A 20,185-nucleotide genomic window follows, 5' to 3' on the forward strand; every position below is an offset into this window, starting at 1 on the left:
ACTAAAGTAGAACGGCACGAACACAGACGTCTGAACAGACTGTGTTTCTATTGTGGTGATTCTACTCATGCTATTTCTAATTGTCCTAAACGCACTAGACGGTTCGATAGCTCTGCCGTTATTGGTACTGTACAGTCCAAATTCCTTTTGTCCATTACCTTAATGTGCTCTTTGTCATCATATTCTGTCATGGCGTTTGTGGATTCAGGCGCTGCCCTGAATCTGATGGATTTGGATTATGCTAAACGTTGTGGATTTTTCTTGGAGCCTTTGCGGTGTCCTATTCCGTTGAGAGGAATTGATGCTACACCTCTGGCCAAGAATAAGCCTCAGTACTGGGCCCAGCTGACCATGTGCATGGCTCCTGCACATCAGGAAGTTATTCGCTTTTTGGTACTGCATAATTTGCATGATGTGGTCGTGTTGGGGTTGCCATGGCTACAAACCCATAATCCAGTATTGGATTGGAACTCTATGTCGGTAACCAGCTGGGGTTGTCAGGGAGTACATGGTGATGTTCCATTTTTGTCTATTTCGTCATCCATTCCTTCTGACATCCCAGAGTTCTTGTCGGACTTTCAGGATGTATTTGAAGAGTCCAAGTCTGATGCCCTTCCTCCGCATAGGAATTGTGATTGTGCTATCGATTTGATTCCTGGTAGTAAATTCCCTAAGGGTCGTTTATTTAATTTGTCCGTACCTGAACACACCGCTATGCGCAGTTATGTGAAGGAGTCCCTGGAGAAGGGACATATTCGCCCATCGTCGTCACCATTGGGAGCAGGGTTCTTTTTTGTAGCCAAGAAGGATGGTTCGCTAAGACCGTGTATTGATTACCGCCTTCTTAATAAGATCACTGTTAAGTTTCAGTATCCCTTGCCATTGATTTCTGACTTGTTTGCTCGGATTAAGGGGGCTAGTTGGTTTACTAAGATTGATCTTCGTGGTGCGTATAATCTGGTGAGAATCAGGCAGGGAGATGAATGGAAAACGGCATTTAATACGCCCGAGGGTCATTTTGAGTATCTGGTGATGCCGTTCGGACTTGCCAATGCTCCATCTGTTTTTCAGTCTTTTATGCATGACATTTTTCGTGAGTATCTGGATAAATTCTTGATTGTTTACTTGGATGACATTTTGATCTTCTCAGATGATTGGGAGTCTCATGTAAAGCAAGTCAGAATGGTTTTCCAGGTACTGCGTGCTAATTCCTTGTTTGTGAAGGGATCAAAGTGTCTCTTCGGTGTGCAGAAAGTTTCATTTTTGGGGTTCATCTTTTCCCCTTCTACTATCGAGATGGATCCGGTTAAGGTTCAGGCCATCCAGGATTGGACTCAGCCGACATCTCTAAAAAGTTTGCAGAAATTCCTGGGTTTTGCTAATTTTTATCGTCGCTTCATCTGTAATTTTTCTAGCATTGCCAGACCATTGACCGATTTGACCAAGAAGGGTGCTGATTTGGTTAATTGGTCTTCTGCTGCCGTGGAAGCTTTTCAGGAGTTGAAGCGTCGTTTTTGCTGTGCCCCTGTGTTGTGTCAACCTGATGTTTCTCTTCCGTTCCAGGTCGAGGTTGATGCTTCTGAGATTGGTGCAGGGGCGGTTTTGTCACAGAGAGGTTCTGGTTGCTCAGTGTTCAAACCATGTGCTTTCTTTTCCAGGAAATTTTCTGCTGCTGAGCGTAATTATGATGTGGGCAACCGAGAGTTGCTGGCCATGAAGTGGGCATTCGAGGAGTGGCGTCATTGGCTTGAGGGTGCTAAGCATCGCGTGGTGGTTTTGACTGATCATAAGAACCTTACTTATCTTGAGTCTGCCAAGCGCTTGAATCCTAGACAGGCCCGTTGGTCGTTATTTTTTGCTCGTTTTGATTTTGTGATTTCATACCTTCCGGGCTCTAAAAATGTGAAGGCGGATGCTCTGTCTAGGAGTTTTGTGCCCGACTCTCCGGGGTTATCTGAGCCGGCGAGTATCCTCAAGGAAGGAGTCATTGTGTCTGCCATCTCCCCTGATTTGCGGAGAGTGTTGCAGAAATTTCAGGCTAATAAACCTGATCGTTGTCCGGCCGAGAAACTGTTCGTCCCTGATAGGTGGACTAGTAAAGTTATCTCTGAACTTCATTGTTCGGTGCTGGCCGGTCATCCAGGAATCTTTGGTACCAGGGAGTTGGTTGCTAGATCCTTTTGGTGGCCGTCTCTGTCGCGGGATGTGCGTGCTTTTGTGCAGTCCTGTGGAATTTGTGCTAGGGCTAAGCCCTGCTGTTCACGTGCCAGTGGGTTGCTTTTGCCCTTGCCGGTCCCGAAGAGGCCTTGGACACATATTTCGATGGATTTCATTTCTGACCTTCCCGTTTCTCAAAAGATGTCTGTCATTTGGGTGGTCTGTGATCGCTTTTCTAAAATGGTCCATCTGGTGCCCTTGGTTAAATTGCCTTCCTCCTCTGATTTGGTGCCTTTGTTCTTCCAGCATGTGGTTCGTTTACATGGCATTCCTGAGAATATTGTTTCTGACAGAGGTTCCCAGTTTGTCTCAAGGTTCTGGCGAGCCTTTTGTGGTAGGATGGGCATTGACCTATCTTTTTCCTCGGCCTTCCATCCTCAGACTAATGGCCAGACCGAACGAACCAATCAGACCTTGGAAACATATCTGAGATGTTTTGTTTCCGCTGACCAGGATGATTGGGTGTCATTTTTGCCGTTGGCTGAGTTCGCCCTTAATAATCGGGCCAGCTCGGCTACCTTGGTCTCTCCATTTTTCTGCAATTCTGGGTTCCATCCTCGTTTCTCTTCAGGACAGGTTGAGTCTTCGGACTGTCCTGGTGTGGATTATGTGGTGGACAGGTTGCAGCAGATCTGGACTCAGGTAGTGGACAATTTGACCTTGTCCCAGGAGAAGGCTCAGCTTTTCGCTAATCGCAGACGCCGTGTGGGACCCCGACTTCGTGTTGGGGATCTGGTTTGGTTATCTTCTCGTCATATACCTATGAAGGTTTCCTCTCCTAAATTTAAACCTCGTTTTATTGGTCCGTATAGGATTTCTGAGATTCTCAATCCGGTGTCTTTTCGTCTGACCCTCCCAGACTCCTTTTCCATACATAATGTATTCCATAGGTCGTTGTTGAGGAGATACGTGGCACCTATGGTTCCATCTGTGGAGCCTCCTGCCCCTGTTTTGGTGGAGGGGGAATTGGAGTATATTGTGGAGAAGATTTTGGATTCTCGTGTCTCTAGACGGAAACTCCAGTATCTGGTCAAATGGAAGGGTTATGCTCAGGAAGATAATTCCTGGGTTTTTGCCTCTGATGTCCATGCCCCAGATCTTGTTCGTGCCTTTCATGTGGCTCATCCTGGTCGGCCTGGGGGTTCTGGTGAGGGTTCGGTGACCCCTCCTCAAGGGGGGGGTACTGTTGTGAATTCTGTGGTCACAAGTGGTATTGCAGTCTCTGGGCGTCCTCCCTCAGGTGTTTTAGTGAGCTCGTTGGCTGCCTTGCTATTTAGCTCCACCTGAGTCTGTCTTCCTTGCTCCTTGTCAATGTTCCAGTGTTGGATCTGAGCTACTGCATCTTTCCTTGGGCCTGCTGCTCTGCTAGATAAGTGCTTCTAGTTTGTTTTCTGTTTTTTCTGTCCAGCTTGTTATTGTCTTTTGCTGGAAGCTCTGAGAAGCAAAGGGGTGCACCGCCGTGCTGTTAGTTCGGCACGGTGGGTCTTTTTTGCCCCTTTGCGTGGTTTTCGTTTTAGGGTTTTTTGTAGACTGCATAGTTCTCTTTGCTATCCTCGCTCTGTCTAGAATATCGGGCCTCACTTTGCTGAATCTATTTCATTCCTACGTTTGTCTTTTCATCTTGCTAACAGTCATTATGTGTGGGGGCTGCCTATTCCTTTGGGGTATTTCTCTGAGGTAAGTCAGGCTTGTATTTCTATCTTCAGGCTAGTCAGCTCCTCAGGCAGTGCCGAGTTGCATAGGTAGTGATAGGCGCAATCCACTGCTGCTTCCAGTTGTGTGAGGACAGTTCAGGTACTGCAGTCTACAGAGATTCCACGTCTCAGAGCTCGTCCTATTGTTTTGGGTTTTTGCCAGATCTCTGTATGTGCGCTGATTACTGCACGCTGTGTTGCCTGATTGCCAGCCATAACAGTCATACCTGTCCCCACTCTCGTGGATGGGTGTGATGAGGCCTTGGTTCCAGGTACGAGGGAAGTAGCCGGCACTCAGCACAATATTGAAGAGTGTAACCATTCCAGCCTGTATTTCTGGTGGGCTGTACTTCAGCATTTCTGGTAGGATTCCATCCAGGCCACCGGCTTTTCTACATCTTATGGAGGAGAGTCTCTCGGCTACTTCCTGTAGTGTTATAGGTGTATGCAACGGGTTTCGGAAGTTTTTGATTTTTTTCCTCCATTGCTTTTAGTTTCACCATTATGTTTTCCTGTTCTTGGCTTAGTTCTTCCTTTGGAATGTCTTTATAGAGGTCTCTGAAGTATTGGAGCCAGAGGTTGCCATTTTGGATATGGGTGTTGTTTTTCTTGTCTTTGGTGCCCATGTGGTTCCATAGTTCCCAGAAGGAGTTGTGTTGGAGGGCGTCTTGGAGTTGGTTAAGCTTGGTAGAGATGTAACTCTGCTTCTTCCTCCTGAGGATGGTTTTGTACTGCCTTTGTATGGAGTCATAGGCTTCCCTCAGACCCAGGTGGCTGGGGTCTCTGTGTTTCTTGTTGGAGGCTGTTCTCAGGGTCTTCCGTACAGCTTTACATTCTCTGTCAAACCAGCCATTGGCCTGTGTTTCTTTTGGTCTCTTGTAGTCGACTTTTTTAAGGTCGGACAGTCTGGCCATTGCGTAGAATATATTGTTGAGGTCCTTTGCGGCTTGGCTCACTCCCTCTGGGTTTGGCATGTACTCGAGGTTGTAGAAGTGGTGGAGCATCCACTGTATTTCAGGTCTGCTGGAAGCTTCTTTATACTTTAGTGCCGACATTTTGGACCATTTATAGGATGGAGGCCGGGTGAAGAGGCCGCTCTGCTGTGGCTTCTGAGTGGATGGTTTCTCTGTAGATTTCATGTACAGAAGAAGTTGGCTGTGGTCTGACAGGTGCGTTTGTGGGGTGACTATGAAGGCGCTGACATCTGCCAGGTTCAGATCTGTAATGGCGTAATCTACTACACTCCTCCCTACATGGGAGTTTAGTGTCACTGTGTATATGGGTATTCTCTGACTGTCACTGTGTATATGGGTATTCTCTGACTGTCACTGTGTATAGTGATATTCTCTGACTGTCACTGTGTATACGGGTATTCTCTGTCACTGTGTATACGGGTATTCTCTGGCTGTCACTGTGTATAGGGGTATTCTCTGGCTGTCACTGTGTATATGGGTATTCTCTGACTGTCACTGTGTATATGGGTATTCTCTGACTGTCACTGTGTATAGGGATATTCTCTGACTGTCACTGTGTATACGGGTATTCTCTGACTGTCACTGTGTATAGGGGTATTCTCTGATTGTCACTGTGTATATGGGTATTCTCTGGCTGTCACTGTGTACAGGGGTATTCTCTGGCTGTCACTGTGTACAGGGGTATTCTATGGCTGTCACTATGTATAGGGGTATTCTCTGGCTGCCACTGTGTACAGGGGTATTCTCTGGCTGTCGCTGTGTATATGGGTATTCTCTGGCTGTCACTGTGTACAGGGGTATTCTCTGGCTGTCACTGTGTACAGGGGTATTCTATGGCTGTCACTATGTATAGGGGTATTCTCTGTGTGACAAAACACTCTGGGATCGCCTTTGCTGGGGTCAAAGGACACGTGGTTTGTGCATTGAATCTGAGGCGTACAGCAGGTTTCTGAGCAGGCTGACCTCAGGTCAGATTTATTAACGTGAAAGCAACACAAAAAACAAAACATAAAAATAAACCCTAGCCTGTCCGGCACTAACTAAACAAATACGTTGCTATCTCAACAACTGGGGGGGCTTCTCCCACCCAGCTAACATCATACAGATCTTGAGCAGAGCTCTTCACTCACGTTTGTCTCACACAGGCAGGCAATCTGTGTGCCCCAGGCAGACACTGGAAACACCCAGCTGGTCATCTTTTATTCCTGCAATCATTAACCCATTAGCACCCTGAAGATACTGAGTGGCCTAATTCACATAGGACAAACACCTGGGCGAGATATACCTGCCTCCATCTACCACACCAGCATGAGTCTTAAGGTACTGTCACACTAGACGATATCGCTAGCGATCCGTGACGTTGCAGCGTCCTCGCTAGCGATATCGTCCAGTGTGACAGGCAGCAGCGATCAGGCCCCTGCTGGGAGATCGCTGGTCGGGGAAGAAAGTCCAGAACTTTATTTCGTCGCTGGACTCCCCGTAGACATCGCTGAATCGGCGTGTGTGACACCGATTCAGCGATGTCTTTGCTGGTAACCAGGGTAAACATCGGGTAACTAAGCGCAGGGCCGCGCTTAGTAACCCGATGTTTACCCTGGTTACCATCCTAAAAGTAAAAAAACAAACAGTACATACTTACCTACAGCCGTCTGTCCTCCAGCGCTGTGCTCTGCTCTCCTCCTGCTCTGGCTGTGAGCGTCGGTCAGCCGGAAAGCAGAGCGGTGACGTCACCGCTCTGCTTTCTGGCTGCCCGGCGCTCACAGCCAGACCAGAGAAGCAGAGCGCCGAGGACAGACAGCGGTAGGTAAGTATGTAGCGTTTGTTTTTTTACTTTTTAGGATGGTAACCAGGGTAAACATCGGGTTACTAAGCGCGGCCCTGCGCTTAGTTACCCGATGTTTACCCTGGTTACCGGGGACCTCGGGATCGTTGGTCGCTGGAGAGCTGTCTGTGTGACAGCTCTCCAGCGACCAAACAGCGACGCTGCAGCGATCCGGATCGTTGTCGGTATCGCTGCAGCGTCGCTATGTGTGACGGTACCTTTACATATCCCCCCCCCTTGCTCAGACCACTCCGGTCGAGCAAGAACACTTTTGAAACAGTGCACTCGGGATAGGGCATCGGCGTTCCCCATCTGCACCCCAGGTCGGTGCTCCACCGTAAAAGAGTAAGCCTGCAGGGCAAGGAACCACCGGGTTACCCGACTATTACGGTCCTTGTGGAGGTGCATCCACTTGAGAGGGGCATGGTCTGTGACCAGCCTAAACTTCCTACCAGCCAGGTAATACTTGAGGGAGTCGAGAGCCCATTTAATGGCTAGGCACTCTTTTTCAACCACGGCATACCTCTGCTCATGTACATTCAGTTTCCGACTGAGATAGAGGACCGGGTGTTCGACTCCGTCCCTCACCTGGGAAAGTACAGCTCCGACACCAGTATCAGAGGCATCAGTTTGTACCACAAACTCGCTGCTGAAATCAGGAGTCACTAGTACGGGCTGAGAGCACAAAGCCCGTTTCAGGCTGTGGAAGGCCTCTTCAGCAGCTGAGGTCCATTTTACCATGACGGAACCCTTCCCCTTGGTAAGATCCGTCAAGGGAGTAGCCATGGCTGCAAAATTGGGTATGAACCGGCGATAATAGCCGGCAATCCCCAGGAAAGCCTGCACTTGTTTCTTGTTCACTGGTTGTGGCCAGCCCTGAATTGCCTGTATTTTGTCGATCTGGGGTTTAACCACTCCTCGGCCAATCACGTAGCCCAAGTATCGGGCTTCTTCAAGCCCGATGTGGCATTTCTTGGGGTTTGCCGTTAAACCTGCATCTCGCAGGTCATCAATCACGGCTTGTACCTTCTGGAGATGAGTTTCCCAGTCCATGCTGTAAATTACGATGTCATCCAGGTAGGCAGAAGCGTACTGTCTGTGAGGCCTCAAGACTCGATCCATCAATCTCTGGAACGTTGCGGGAGCTCCGTGAAGTCCAAACGGCATATAGACATACTGGAACAGACCTTCCGGTGTAGCAAATGCCGTCTTCTCTCTGGCCGCCTCGGCCAGAGGAATCTGCCAGTACCCCTTTGTTAAATCCAGGGTCGTAATGTATCGGGCTTTACCAAGCCGGTCGATCAACTCATCGACCCGGGGCATAGGGTACGCATCAAATTTAGAAACTGCATTCAGTTTCCTAAAGTCATTACAAAACCGGATGGAGCCATCCGGTTTAGGTATCAACACAATTGGACTGGACCAGGCGCTGTGTGACTCCTCAATGACTCCTAAGTCCAACATTGCCCTCACTTCCCGGGAGACGGCTTCACGGCGGGCTTCCGGAATCCGGTAGGGCTTCACATGAACAGTGACGCCAGGCTCTGTGACAATCTCATGTTTCACCAACTTCGTCCGGCCAGGTTTTTCGGAGAAAAACTGTCGGTTCTGTAACAAAAATTGCTTAACCTCAGATTTTTGTCGTTCTGAGAGAGTCTCAGCAACCTGCACCTCTGGTACAGTAGGTGAACAAACCGGACGGGGCAGATCCGCCGTTAGGGCAGAGCGGTCTTTCCAGGATTTTATCAGATTCACATGATAAATCTGTTCCGGTTTTCTCTTACCCGGCTGGTACACTTTATAGTTCACTTCACCAACTCTTTCTCGGACCTCAAATGGGCCCTGCCATTTCGCCAGGAATTTACTATCCACCGTAGGGATTAGGACCAACACCCTATCGCCGGGTGCAAATGTACGGACCTTAGCGCCTCTATCATAACTTTGCCTCTGGGCTCCCTGGGCCTGTAACATATGGTCCCTAACAATGGGCATGACAGCGGCAATACGATCCTGCATTTGTGTTACATGGTCGATCACCGTTTTAAAGGGAGTGACTTGACCTTCCCAGGTTTCTTTTGCGACGTCCAGCAGTCCCCGGGGACGACGGGCGTACAACAGTTCGAAAGGCGAAAATCCTGTGGAAGACTGGGGAACTTCCCTAATGGCAAACAGCAAATAGGGTAACAAGTAATCCCAGTTCTTCCCATCTTTGTCTATCGCCTTCCGGAGCATTTGTTTTAAGGTTTTGTTGAAGCGCTCAACCAGGCCATCTGTTTGAGGGTGATAGACAGACGTACGCAACGGGTCTATTTGTAAGAGCCTGCAGAGCTCCTTCATTACCCTCGACATAAAGGGAGTCCCCTGGTCGGTGAGTATCTGTTTTGGAATTCCCACCCGACTAAACACTTGTACCAATTCCTTGGCGATCGTCTTGGTAGCTGTGTTACGCAAAGGGACGGCTTCCGGGTAACGAGTGGCATAGTCCACGATGACGAGGATATGTTGGTGCCCACGTGCGGATCGGGGAAGGGGCCCAACCAAATCCATCCCAATTCTCTCAAAAGGGACCCCGATGATAGGAAGGGGTACCAAAGGGCTACGGAACTGAGATTTAGGGGCCGCGATTTGGCACTCTGGACAGGACTCACAATAGTTACGCACATCACAATGTATTCCAGGCCACACAAAACAATGCAATATCCTTTCTGTGGTTTTCTGTACCCCCAGATGTCCCCCCATTATATGTCCGTGGGCCAAATCCAGTACCTTCCGCCGATAAGGTTTGGGTACCACTAACAGTTGCACTGTGTCTTCCCCTTTTTTTTCTACCTGGTAGAGCAAATCATTTTCAAGAACCATATACGGGTACGCTAGCCTATTGTCAGGTTCTACGGGTACCCCATCTATCATTTTTACATTTTTCCTAGCCGGAGTCAGGGTAGGATCTTTCATTTGCTCGCTGTGGAAGTCATCCACCTGGACTCCCAAATCTGGCAGGCAGGGTGCCGGATGGCTGTCTGCCTCCGCCTCTCGCTGAGGTTCCTCAGTTTCCTCTGTTTCCCCCGCCATGACGGAGAAGGGGTACTGAAGGTTAGATTCACTAACCTCCCCAGCAACATCTTCCTGTGGGGTCTCCTCTAGGGACTCGGGACCTCCAGATGGCATGGGAGAAGATTCACGGGTACAGCTACCGTGAAGGAGTAACTGATTCTCCCACAACTGCCAGAAATAGGGAAAATCCCTGCCCAGGATTACATCATGTAACAATGCGGGAACGAGTCCCACTTTGTGCTGCACTGACCCATAGGGAGTAGAAATCCATATGACCGCTGTTAAGTACGAGCGGGTGTCACCATGCACACACGTCACAGAAAACTTGTCAGACGGACCAGACGGAAGTGCCACCAGACTAGCTTTCACCAGAGTCACCACACTTCCAGAGTCTAGTAATGCCACAACATTTTTCCCATCAACAGATAATTCACACAGGTGTTTCACTGTATCATTTTGACCCGCATTCACACTCACTAGCTGTGTAACCAAAGACATGCGTTTTCTAGAGTCTATAACGTCGCACTGCATGGGTTCAGCGGTAACAGGACAGTTCGCAGAAACATGACCCTTCTCATGGCAGCGGAAACACCTAACAGGTCCCCTACTGAGACCACCGTCCAATACTCTTGGTCTCGGAGTGCGAGCAGTCCCGGACTCCTCCCCCACAGTTTTAAGCGATTTTCCTTCACCCGTGGTCCCTGGAACAGTCTTACCGGTTCCACGAGGAGGAGGCACAGTCCGGGGTTTGGCGGTGTCGTCGGGAAGTCCTTCTGCCACGGAATAACGCTCGACCAACTCCACAAGTTGATCCGCTGTCGTGGGATTTCCTTGGCTTACCCACCTTTTCAGCGCTGGGGGTAGTACTCTCAGGTACTTGTCCAGGACAACCCGCTGGATTATTTCGGGTATTGTCAGTACCTCGGGTTGCAGCCATTTCTTTGTCAAGTAGATCAGGTCGAACATCTGAGACCGCGCTGGTTTATCTTGCTGGTATGTCCACTGATGTACCCTCTGTGCACGGACAGCCGTCGTCACACCCAGCCGGGCCAGGATCTCAGCTTTCAGCTTCTCAAAGTCCTGAGCGACCTCCGGGTCCAAATCATGGTAAGCTTTTTGGGCCTCGCCGGAGAGAAACGGGGCAATCAAATCGGCCCATCGTGCCTTCGGCCACTTCTCTCTCAATGCCGTCCGCTCAAAAGTTGTCAGATATGCCTCGACGTCATCTTCTGCAGTCAGCTTTTGCCAGTATCGACTCACATGGATCCTTCTGGACTCTGCTTCCGGGTCAGCGTCAGGCATGCTCACCAGGCGCTGCGCCACCTGTTGGAGAAGTTGGCGGTCTGCAACCGTCATGTCCAGTAACTCCTTCAGCTGTGCGGCCATCAAGCGATTAGCTTCGTGCTGTGCGGCAGTGGCCTGCTGCTGTACGGCAGTGGACTGTACTAAGGCTTTCACCACGTCTTCCATGCTGTCGCCTGTGCCACGGTATGCCCGCGTTCTCCACCACAATGTGACAAAACACTCTGGGATCGCCTTTGCTGGGGTCAAAGGACACGTGGTTTGTGCATTGAATCTGAGGCGTACAGCAGGTTTCTGAGCAGGCTGACCTCAGGTCAGATTTATTAACGTGAAAGCAACACAAAAAACAAAACATAAAAATAAACCCTAGCCTGTCCGGCACTAACTAAACAAATACGTTGCTATCTCAACAACTGGGGGGGCTTCTCCCACCCAGCTAACATCATACAGATCTTGAGCAGAGCTCTTCACTCACGTTTGTCTCACACAGGCAGGCAATCTGTGTGCCCCAGGCAGACACTGGAAACACCCAGCTGGTCATCTTTTATTCCTGCAATCATTAACCCATTAGCACCCTGAAGATACTGAGTGGCCTAATTCACATAGGACAAACACCTGGGCGAGATATACCTGCCTCCATCTACCACACCAGCATGAGTCTTACATCTGGCTGCCACTGTGTACAGGGGTAATCTCTGTCTGTCGCTGTGTACAGGGGTATTCTCTGGCTGTCACTGTGTACAGGAGTATTCTCTGGCTGTCACTGTGTATTGAGGCACTTTTAGATTGACTAAGAATACCCCTATAAACCTTGTCAAACACTATTCATAGGAGCACTCTTTGTCTGGCACTGTTTATGAGGACCCTAGCACTCTATCTCAAGGTTTACAGGGGCACTCTCGGGCTCACTCTTTTTATGAGAGTGCTCTATGGCTGGCACTGCATGTAGGGACATTCTCCATTTGGCACTGTTTTTAGGGGCACTCCCTGACTGACCCTATTAATGACTCCCTTTATTACAAAGTGGCTTTTGTGGTAGATGCCCAGGGACAACCTTTGCCTGTGAGTGCTGCAGGGGGTACAGCGTTTACTCAGCAAGCCACCCTGCCCATATACATAGTATATACAGAAGAGACATACGATGGCTCCGTATCTGGACACGGCTCTGTCACAGTTCCAGGGAACAAATGGCTGACTGACAGCCAAAGACAAAGCCTGTAACTGTATCGTGTACTAAACCGGCAGTACATCGGATACTGGGAGTGTCTGGGCTTATACCCAAAGCCCCAGCAGGTTCAGTCCTCTGTGTATATAGCGCAGTGCCTCGCCCTCTGGGCAGAACTGGGTTATTTAGGATGAGATTACTGGATTCCTTGCTTCTCCATTGATTATTCTCCATCCTGGTGCTTTGTAAACCATAACTGGTTCTGCGGAGGCCGGACTATGCAAATGGAAAAAGATTCCAGTCTATTGTACAACATAATCAGAGGGTGCGATTTTACAGGGGTTATCCCATGGAAATAATAGGTGATAAATAAATGATAGGTGACAGACATCACTCGGCTCAGTCCCTATCATGACTGTAGGAGTGGTCATGCATGCCATGCTGGGGACCCCCCATTCTTGTGATTGGAGCAGGGTCTCAGAAATCATACTTCTACTATATAATTGTCTAAGGGTCACTTCTGTCTTTCTGTCTGTCCTTCTGTCTGTCACGGATATTCATTGGTCGCGGCCTCTGTCTGTCATGGAATCCAAGTCGCTGATTGGTCGTGACAAAACGCCCACGACCATTGCCACGACCAATCAGCGACGGCCACAGTCCGGCGGCAATATGGCCGCTCTTTTCTCCCCGCAGTCAGTGCCTGCTCCATACTCCCCTCCAGCCATCCAGTCAGCCCTCACACAGGGTTAATGCCAGCGTTACCGGAGCGTGGTGTAACGCACTCCGGTTACGCAGCTATTAACCCTGTGTGATCAACTTTTTACTATTGATGCTGCGCATGCAGCATCAATAGTAAAAAGATCTAATGTTACAAATAATAATAATAAAACGTTATTCTCACCCCCCGACGTGTCGCCCTGTCCTCGGCAGTGCAAGCGGCAGGTTCCGGTGCTAAGGATGGTATGTGAGACGTCATCACAGGTCCTGAGCTCATACCAACCCTGGGACCGGAAGCTGCCGCGTGCACCGCACACAGGCGACAGAACTACAAGGGGCCCTCGGAAGGTGAGTATAGATTCAAGATTCAAAGAAGCTTTATTGGCAGGACCAAATACACATCAGTTTTGCCAAAGCAAGTGTATAGAGGCAATAGGGACTGTGGGGATGTTGGGTAGGAGCTGTAAGGAAGGTGGATGGGGGCAGATCCAGGGTATGGGCTATAGTCCATGGCATAGGGAAGGTGGATGGGGGCAGATCCATTGTGGGGGCTATAGTCCATGGCATCATAGTTCTCTTTCTCGCAGTCTATGACATTCGCTCACATACCGCGCTGCTATCTCCACCGCTCTCTCTTCTTCTCCCAGCAGGATATAGGTTTTCTCTTCCTCCTTCATGGTGATGAAGTCCGGGAAGAGATGTGAGAGTCTCCTGAAGTGAGTGTCCCTCAGTGCTGAGTATTTGGAGCAGTGTAGCAGGAAGTGGGTTTCATCCTCTATGGCCTCCTGATCACAGTGTTGGCACAGTCTTTCCTCCTTGGGCTTGTAGTTCTCCCTGTGTCGGCCACATTCGATGGCCAGACTGTGGGCACTGAGTCTATATCGGCTCAGGATCTTGCGATCTCTGGGGTCCGGGAGTTTCTCCAGATATGGAGCCAGTCTGTAGTCTCTCTGTAGACTCCGGTACATGGTTAGTTTCTGTGAGCTGATGATATCATTCTTCCAGTCACTGACATACCTCTCCTGGCCTTCGTCTGCCATCTTCCTGATTCCGGCTTTTGTTAGGTTGTTGTGATTGGTGTTCTGGTCCGGTTGGGTATGGCTGGGCTGTTCCGAGGGTTCTGGTTTTTCTGTTTCACCTACATGTATCAGGGCTTTATGGTGATGGGAGCTTGGATTGCTCCGATGCAGGTGAGCCCAGAATGACAGCGCCCTCTTTAGAACTATTAGGTGTAGAGGGAATCTGCCCAGCTCGGCCCGACAAGCACAGTTGGAGGTGCTCCGATGGACCTGGAGAAGGTACTTGCAGAATTCCAGGTGGAATATTTCTGTTGGACTGGAATCCCACCTTGACCAGTCTGGGTAGGTGTGAGGACCCCAGACTTCGCTGCCATACAGGAGGATTGGGGCGATGATGGAGTTGAAGATTTTTAGCCAGACCCTCACTTGTGGCTTCAGATGTTAGAGTTTCCTTTGGATAGCAAAGAAGGTTTTGCAGGCCTTGTCTTTCAGGGTCTCTATAGCTTGTTTGAAGCTCCCTGACCGGTGAATCTCTAGGCCCAGGTAGGTATATTTGTCCGTTCCTGTGAGGTCGCAGTTGTTGAGGACAAATGATGGGTGCTGGTCTGATCTTCTCTTTTTCCTCTGGAACACCATGGTGTTGGTTTTCTTTAGGTTGACCGGTAGAGCCCAGGTGGAGCTGAATTTCTCTAGGATGTTCAGGTTGTCCTGGAGGCCTTTCTCGGTTGGTGACAGCAGCAGCAGGTCATCTGCATACAGCAGGAATTTCACCTGAGCGTCGTGGAGGGTGAGACCTGGTGCTGAGGAGGATTCCAGGGCGGTAGCCAGCTCGTTGATGTAAATGTTGAAGAGTGTTGGTCTTAGGCTGCAGCCTTGTCTGACTCTGCAGCTCTGCTGGAAATAAGCAGTTCTTCTGCCGTTCACACTCACGCTGCAGCGGTTCTCGATGTAGGAGCTTTTGATGACATCATAGGTCTTTCCTCCTATTCCGCTCTCCAGCAGTTTCCGGAATAAGCCCGAGTGCCACACTGAATCAAAGGCCTTTTTAAAGTCCACAAAGCAGATAGCAGATATATATCTTCCCATTCTTTGTATTGTAGACGTGTCTCTGAATGAGGCTGTACAGAGTATAGATGTGGTCAGTGGTGCGGTGGTTCGGCATGAACCCTGCTTGGCTCTTGCTGAGGACGTTGTGCTCGGTGAGGAAGGTGAGGATCCTCTTGTTCAGGATACTGTTGAACAGTTTTCCCAGGTTGCTGCTGACACATATGCCTCTGTAGTTGGCTGGGTCATACCTGTCCCCACTCTCGTGGATGGGTGTGATGAGGCCTTGGTTCCAGGTACGAGGGAAGTAGCCGGCACTCAGCACAATATTGAAGAGTGTAACCATTCCAGCCTGTATTTCTGGTGGGCTGTACTTCAGCATTTCTGGTAGGATTCCATCCAGGCCACCGGCTTTTCTACATCTTATGGAGGAGAGTCTCTCGGCTACTTCCTGTAGTGTTATAGGTGTATGCAACGGGTTTCGGAAGTTTTTGATTTTTTTCCTCCATTGCTTTTAGCTTCACCATTATGTTTTCCTGTTCTTGGCTTAGTTCTTCCTTTGGAATGTCTTTATAGAGGTCTCTGAAGTATTGGAGCCAGAGGTTGCCATTTTGGATATGGGTGTTGTTTTTCTTGTCTTTGGTGCCCATGTGGTTCCATAGTTCCCAGAAGGAGTTGTGTTGGAGGGCGTCTTGGAGTTGGTTAAGCTTGGTAGAGATGTAACTCTGCTTCTTCCTCCTGAGGATGGTTTTGTACTGCCTTTGTATGGAGTCATAGGCTTCCCTCAGACCCAGGTGGCTGGGGTCTCTGTGTTTCTTGTTGGAGGCTGTTCTCAGGGTCTTCCGTACAGCTTTACATTCTCTGTCAAACCAGCCATTGGCCTGTGTTTCTTTTGGTCTCTTGTAGTCGACTTTTTTAAGGTCGGACAGTCTGGCCATTGCGTAGAATATATTGTTGAGGTCCTTTGCGGCTTGGCTCACTCCCTCTGGGTTTGGCATGTACTCGAGGTTGTAGAAGTGGTGGAGCATCCACTGTATTTCAGGTCTGCTGGAAGCTTCTTTATACTTTAGTGCCGACATTTTGGACCATTTATAGGATGGAGGCCGGGTGAAGAGGCCGCTCTGCTGTGGCTTCTGAGTGGATGGTTTCTCTGTAGATTTCATGTACAGAAGAAGTTGGCTGTGGTCTGACAGGTGCGTTTGTGGGGTGACTATGAAGGCGCTGACATCTGCCAGGTTCAGATCTGTAATGGCGTAATCTACTACACTCCTCCCTACATGGGAGTTTAGTGTCACTGTGTATATGGGTATTCTCTGACTGTCACTGTGTATATGGGTATTCTCTGTCACTGTGTATACGGGTATTCTCTGACTGTCACTGTGTATAGGGGTATTCTCTGGCTGTCACTGTGTATATACGGGTATTCTCTGACTGTCACTGTGTATAGGGGTATTCTCTGGCTGTCACTGTGTATATGGGTATTCTCTGACTGTCACTGTGTATATGGGTATTCTCTGACTGTCACTGTGTATAGGGATATTCTCTGACTGTCACTGTGTATACGGGTATTCTCTGACTGTCACTGTGTATAGGGGTATTCTCTGATTGTCACTGTGTATATGGGTATTCTCTGGCTGTCACTGTGTACAGGGGTATTCTCTGGCTGTCACTGTGTACAGGGGTATTCTATGGCTGTCACTATGTATAGGGGTATTCTCTGGCTGCCACTGTGTACAGGGGTATTCTCTGGCTGTCGCTGTGTATATGGGTATTCTCTGGCTGTCACTGTGTACAGGGGTATTCTCTGGCTGTCACTGTGTACAGGGGTATTCTATGGCTGTCACTATGTCACTGTGTATAGGGGTATTCTCTGATTGTCACTGTGTATATGGGTATTCTCTGGCTGTCACTGTGTACAGGGGTAATCTCTGGCTGTCACTGTGTACAGGGGTATTCTATGGCTGTCACTGTGTACAGGGGTATTCTCTGGCTGCCACTGTGTACAGGGGTAATCTCTGTCTGTCGCTGTGTACAGGGGTATTCTCTGGCTGTCACTGTGTACAGGAGTATTCTCTGGCTGTCACTGTGTATTGAGGCACTTTTAGATTGACTAAGGATACCCCTATAAACCTTGTCAAACACTATTCATAGGAGCACTCTTTGTCTGGCACTGTTTATGAGGACCCTAGCACTCTATCTCAAGGTTTACAGGGGCACTCTCGGGCTCACTCTTTTTATGAGAGTGCTCTATGGCTGGCACTGCATGTAGGGACATTCTCCATTTGGCACTGTTTTTAGGGGCACTCCCTGACTGACCCTATTAATGACTCCCTTTATTACAAAGTGGCTTTTGTGGTAGATGCCCAGGGACAACCTTTGCCTGTGAGTGCTGCAGAGGGTACAGCGTTTACTCAGCAAGCCACCCTGCCCATATACATAGTATATACAGAAGAGACATACGATGGCTCCGTATCTGGACACGGCTCTGTCACAGCTCCAGGGAACAAATGGCTGACTGACAGCCAAAGACAAAGCCTGTAACTGTATCGTGTACTAAACCGGCAGTACATCGGATACTGGGAGTGTCTGGGCTTATACCCAAAGCCCCAGCAGGTTCAGTCCTCTGTGTATATAGCGCAGTGCCTCGCCCTCTGGGCAGAACTGGGTTCTTTAGGATGAGATTACTGGATTCCTTGCTTCTCCATTGATTATTCTCCATCCTGGTGCTTTGTAAACCATAACTGGTTCTGCGGAGGCCGGACTATGCAAATGGAAAAAGATTCCAGTCTATTGTACAACATAATCAGAGGGTGCGATTTTACAGGGGTTATCCCATGGAAATAATAGGTGATAAATAAATGATAGGTGACAGACATCACTCGGCTCAGTCCCTATCATGACTGTAGGAGTGGTCATGCATGCCATGCTGGGGACCCCCCATTCTTGTGATTGGAGCAGGGTCTCAGAAATCATACTTCTACTATATAATTGTCTAAGGGTCACTTCTGTCTTTCTGTCTGTCCTTCTGTCTGTCACGGATATTCATTGGTCGCGGCCTCTGTCTGTCATGGAATCCAAGTCGCTGATTGGTCGTGACAAAACGCCCACGACCATTGCCACGACCAATCAGCGACGGCCACAGTCCGGCGGCAATATGGCCGCTCTTTTCTCCCCGCAGTCAGTGCCTGCTCCATACTCCCCTCCAGTCATCCAGTCAGCCCTCACACAGGGTTAATGCCAGCGTTACCGGAGCGTGGTGTAACGCACTCCGGTTACGCAGCTATTAACCCTGTGTGACCAACTTTTTACTATTGATGCTGCGCATGCAGCATCCATAGTAAAAAGATCTAATGTTACAAATAATAATAATAATAATAATAAAACGTTATTCTCACCCTCCGACGTGTCGCCCTGTCCTCGGCAGTGCAAGCGGCAAGTTCCGGTGCTAAGGATGGTATGTGAGACGTCATCACAGGTCCTGAGCTCATACCAACCCTGGGACCGGAAGCTGCCGCGTGCACCGCACACAGGCGACAGAACTACAAGGGGCCCTCGGAAGGTGAGTATAGATTCAAGATTCAAAGAAGCTTTATTGGCAGGACCAAATACACATCAGTTTTGCCAAAGCAAGTGTATAGAGGCAATAGGGATAGGAACTGGGGATGTTGGGTAGGAGCTGTAGGGAAGGTGGGTGGGGGCAGATCCAGGGTATGGGCTATAGTCCATGGCATAGGGAAGGTGGATGGGGGCAGATCCATTGTGGGGGCTATAGTCCATGGCATCATAGTTCTCTTTCTCGCAGTCTATGACATTCGCTCACATACCGCGCTGCTATCTCCACCGCTCTCTCTTCTTTTCCCAGCAGGATATAGGTTTTCTCTTCCTCCTTCATGGTGATAAAGTCCGGGAAGAGATATGAGAGTCTCCTGAAGTGAGTGTCCCTCACTGCTGAGTATTTGGAGCAGTGTAGCAGGAAGTGCGTTTCATCCTCTATGGCCTCCTGATCACAGTGTTGGCACAGTCTTTCCTCCTTGGGCTTGTAGTTCTCCCTGTGTCGGCCACATTCGATGGCCAGACTGTGGGCACTGAGTCTATATCGGCTCAGGATCTTGCGATCTCTAGAGTCCGGGAGTTTCTCCAGATATGGAGCCAGTCCAGTGGCGTAGGAAGGGGGGTGCGGGGGGGGCGGTCCGCCCCGGGCGGCACAATGCTGGGGGCGGCCGGCGCTGCAGGAGAAGAAGATAAAAAAAAAAAAAAAAAAAAAAAAGACGCCCCTTTAAATCTTCGGGCGGCGCCGTCCGCCGCCACGACCAGGGCCAGCTCCCCCCACCCCCGGGTCCCGCCCCCGCCCCCCGCTCTATACTCACCTCTCCTGGTTCCTGCGGCGCCGGCAGCTGCAGCGTCCTCTGACTCTGCGACGTCTCAGAGCAGAGGGCGCGATGACGTCACTACTGTGCGCGCCGCTCTGCCTCTCTGTCCTGAGCGTCGCAGAGCCGGAGAGACGCTGACTGCACCGGACCTGCGCTGGGAACGGGAGAGGTGAGGATTTTACTTTTTTTTTTTTTTTCTTTATGTCTGACTGTCTGGGGCTGGGGCAATGCTGGACACACTGGGGCAATACTGGAGACCATGGGGCAGATTGCTGGACACACTGGGGCAGTACTGGAGACCATGGGGCAGAATGCTGGACACACTGGGGCAGTACTGGAGACCATGGGGCAGATTGCTGGACACACTGGGGCAATACAGGAGACCATGGGGCAGATTGCTGGACACACTGGGGCAATACAGGAGACTATGGGGCAGATTGCTGGACACACTGGGGCAATACAGGAGACCATGGGGCAGATTGCTGGACACACTGGGGCAATACAGGAGACTATGGGGCAGATTGCTGGTCACACTGGGGCAATACTGGAGACCATGGGGCAGAATGCTGGACACACTGGGGCAATACTGGAGACCATGGGGCAGAATGCTGGACACACTGGGGCAATACTGGAGACCATGGGGCAGAATGCTGGACATACTGGGGCAATACTGGAGACCATGGGGCAGATTGCTGGACACACCGGGGCAATACTGGAGACCATGGGGCAGAATGCTGGACACACTGGGGCAATACAGGAGACCATGGGGCAGATTGCTGGACACACTGGGGCAATACTGGAGACCATGGG

This window comes from Ranitomeya imitator, chromosome 1 (assembly GCF_032444005.1).
Source record: "Ranitomeya imitator isolate aRanImi1 chromosome 1, aRanImi1.pri, whole genome shotgun sequence".
Lineage (NCBI taxonomy): Eukaryota > Metazoa > Chordata > Amphibia > Anura > Dendrobatidae > Ranitomeya > Ranitomeya imitator.